This window comes from Otolemur garnettii, unplaced genomic scaffold, assembly GCF_000181295.1.
Source record: "Otolemur garnettii isolate 467f Iridium unplaced genomic scaffold, OtoGar3 scaffold00009, whole genome shotgun sequence".
Classification (NCBI taxonomy): Eukaryota; Metazoa; Chordata; class Mammalia; order Primates; family Galagidae; genus Otolemur; species Otolemur garnettii.
The window spans coordinates 1,973,084-1,976,896 of NW_003852404.1; the positions used below are offsets into that span (position 1 = coordinate 1,973,084).

General features: G+C 46.1%; 1 protein-coding gene and 1 pseudogene across 1 annotated transcript in view; one reads left to right on the top strand and one right to left on the bottom strand.

Moving 5' to 3' along the window:
• MAOB (monoamine oxidase B) overlaps nucleotides 1–3,813 on the top strand; it is a 153,313-nt gene that overhangs the window by 79,701 nt on the left and 69,799 nt on the right. The window lies entirely within an intron of this gene.
• On the bottom strand, nucleotides 459–1,399 carry LOC100945213 (annotated as a pseudogene).

Sequence of the window (3,813 nt, forward strand, 5' to 3'; positions counted from 1 at the left end):
CCGGGCTGGATTTGAACCCTCCACCTTAGGTGTATGTGGCTGGCGCCTTAGCCTCTTGAGCCACAGGTGCCAAGCCATATTTTTTTTTTTAAATGGACACCCTCCCTTTGGCTGTAAGCCCCCAGACCCAATTTAGGCACCGCTCTGAGAGTCCGAATATCACTGCAAAAGCATGAGGAGTTTTATTCAAGCTCAGAGCCTGGGCTGCCCCTTTAAGAAAAAGCGGGACCAGCCCCTACAGACTATCCAGAAAGTCCCTTATACCCCTCCCTCTTCCCTCCCATTAGTCCATCCCAACCATCCCCTTATTGGTAGGTAAACCATGTCTGTCCCAAACTGACAGGTACAGGGTGGTCGTGTTCAGGGTTGATGACTCAGGGAGGAGTCTTCTTTGTCTCAGGTGAGCGAATGAGAAGGAAGGGATAAAGGTCGTAAGTGGGCATGTGCAGAGGAGAGTGGCGAGTGCAAAAAGGGGGCTTGCCTAACACCTAGGTATGTGATAAGGTCCTTGGTATGCGGCGACCTGTTGTTCTGAGTAAACAACAAAAGGAGGTAGTTTGACTTGAGTTAATTAGTTTGGTTCCCACATGGCCATATCAACTTTCAGTTCAGGTCATTAAATACAGACATATTTTCAAAATCACTTCTTTACTTCTACAAGATCTTTGATGCTGTCATTGTCTATTTCTGGCCATTTTTCCTGAATGACATTAATTATGTCATCTGTAAAGTCTCCCTGAATGATAATTTCATCCTTCCCTGTTATTGAGGCACCGCAGGAGAACTTTTGAGGAAAAACTCTTTGTGCTTCTTTAAGATCAATTTCAAAAGTTGCAAGGCCACATACTCTTGTTACATATTTCTTCTTTGCTCTGGAATTTTGGCTATAGTAACCTTCTGTGGTAGTGTTCTTTTTTTGTTTTATTTGCCCCCTTCCACCTCTCTTTTGTTTTTTCTTCTCTTCTTCTCCTCCTGTTGTTCCTTGATCCTCACTAATTCCTGCTTCTTGTTTGGGGTAATTTTCTACAGTAAGTTTTGTAAACTCATTTGGAAAATTCTTCTCTAACCATTGCCTACATTTAGCAACATCAGGCATGTATCCACAGTACTCTGTTGGTAATGCACAGACTCCACATTAAAGGACGTGAAGTGGGTAATCGGCATCTAACTTGGCACTGCTCCATGGGTCTCCTTTGCAATCAGCCTCACTGAATTCAGAAATGTCAGCAGCCATTTCCCAAACCCAGGCAGTCACACAGGCCTACCACCTCCACTCTCACCCCTATCACCAGCTGAGGTGACACGTGCAACTCCTCTTGTCCAGCCAGAGCTGCCCCAGAGCCCCTCTGCCAGCTGCCTAAAATACATTATTTCTTCTCCTTTTTAACATATACAGGAAATCTGGAAATATGTATTAAAATTGTTTAAAATGGCACTGTCCAATACAAATATGTGTGGGGTGGCACCTGTGGCTCAGTGAGTAGGGTGCCGCCTCATATACCAAGGGTGGCAAGTTCAAACCCGGCCTGGCCAAACTGCAACAAAAGAATAGCTGGGCATTGGGATGGGCGCCTGTAGCCTCAGCTACTCGGGAGGCTGAGGCTGTTATGCCTGAAAAATTCCTCCAAGTTGCCCCAGCAGACAAATCCGAGACACACTCCAATGTAAAACACAAAGGTGAGTTTTATTCAAGCCTGGGCCTGGTCTCTCCTGGCATGCAAGCTGAGGAAGGTTTTTATGGGTTACAGAAAGCAAAAAAGGAAAGAAGGGTATGAGTACACTTTTGATTGGTGGTTGGTGATTTCATTAGTAAAGGAGGATTTGCATTGGTGGTTGATGATTTCACTAGTAAAGGAGAATTTGGATTGGTACAGGTGAGGGGTGGGGGGTCTCTGGGGGGTCTCTTAACCAGGGGCTAGAGTTAGTGCAGCCTGATTAGGTGGCTGGAGGGAAATACCTGTATTTCAAGGTAATAGAAACTTATTGTTTATTATGGTAGCTGTTTGCCTAAGGTGACTCAGTTTATGGTTCACAATGGCTGTGGAACCAGGGGTGGGGGAGGCAGCAGGGAGTGGCCCTGAAGGTTCAGTAAACAGCTAGGAATGGAGCTTATGCAGTAAACAGCTAGGAATGGGGTTTGTGCAGTAAACAACAAAATGGTGTTGGTCTGGCCCTTTCAAGGCAAGAGAATCGCCTTAAGCCCAGGAGTTGGAGGTTGCTGTGAGCTGTGTGACACCACAGCACTCTACTGAGGGTGATAAAGTGAGATTCTGTCTCTTCAAAAAAAAAAAAAAGAAAAGAAAAGAAAAAAAGAAATATAATGTTTGCACATTGATAGTTTTATACTTTATAGAAGCCATATTAAAAAGTGAGAAGAAACAGGTGAAATTAATCTTTTTTTAGAGACAAGAGTCTCACTTTATCACCCTCGGTAGAGTGCTGTAGCATCATAGCTCACAGCAACCTCCAGGTCTTGGGCTTAGGCGATTCTCTTGCCTCAGCCTCCTGAGTAGCTGGAACTATAGGCACCTGCCACAGCACCTGGCTATTTTTTGTTTCAGTTTGGCTGGGGCTGGGTTTGAACCCTACTCACTAAGCCACAGATGCCGCCCTGTGAAATTAATTTTAATTATACATTTTATTTAGCCCAGCATATCCAAAATATTATTTTAACTTATAATAGATATAAAACATTATTAATGAGATTTTTTTATGTACCTTTACTTGTACCAAGCTTTTAAAATCTGGTGTGTGGGCTCGGCGCCTGTGGCTCAAGTGGCTAGGGCGCCAGCTACATACACCTAAGGTGGTGGGTTCAAATCCAGCCCGGGCTTACCAAACAACAATGACAGCTGCAACCAAAAAATGGCCGGGCATTGTGGGTGGATACCTGTGGTCCCAGCTACTTGGGAGGTGGAGGCAGGAGACACCCTTAAGCCCAGGAGCTGGAGGTTGATGTGAGCTGTGATGCTACAGCACTGTACCCAGGGGGACAGCTTGAGGCTCTGTCTCAAAAAAAAAAAAAAGGTCTGGTATGTGGTTGAAGAGGAGTCTTCAGGAAACTTGCTCTTTTCCCCTAGGTTGGTTCACTGAAAAGATCAACTCAAGTTATAGCAGAAAGGTTTTTTTTTTGAGACGGAGCCCAAAGCTATCCCCCTGGGTAGAGTGCCAAGGCATCATGCTCACAGCAACCTCCAACTCCTGGGCTCAAGCGAGTCTCCTGCCTCAGCCTCCAAAGTAGCTGGGACCACAGGCGCCCGCCACAGTGCCTGGCCATTTTTTGGTTGCAGCCATCATTGTTGTTTGGCAGGCCCGGGCTGAGGATTCGAACCCGCCACCTTAGGTGTATGTGGCTGGCACCTTAGCCGCTTGAGCCACAGGCGCCGAGCCTAGCAGAAAAGTTTATTTCCAAATACCACACGCATGGGGGAATCACAAGAATGATTTCCCAGAGTTTCAGTGATAGTGGCTTTTAAAGATACCTTTAAGAAGGGAGAGGGGAGAGAAACTGGAAAGTATACCTGGAGCAAGTGGTTGTTAAGGGGGTAGGGGTAGATGGAGGAAAACAGATTGATTTGTAAATTATCCAGAGACACAGGTATTGTGCTTCAAATGACCTTAGGGCCAGATCTATTAGCAAGTGACAAGGAGTCCAGAAGTTCCTTTTCTGATTCTAAATCAGGTTACTGGCTCGGAGCCTATAGCTCAACCGGCTAAGGCGCCAGCCGCGTACACCTAAGGTGGCGGGTTCGAATCCCCAGCCCGGACCCGCCAAACAACAATGATGGCTGCAACCAAAAAATAGCCGGGCGT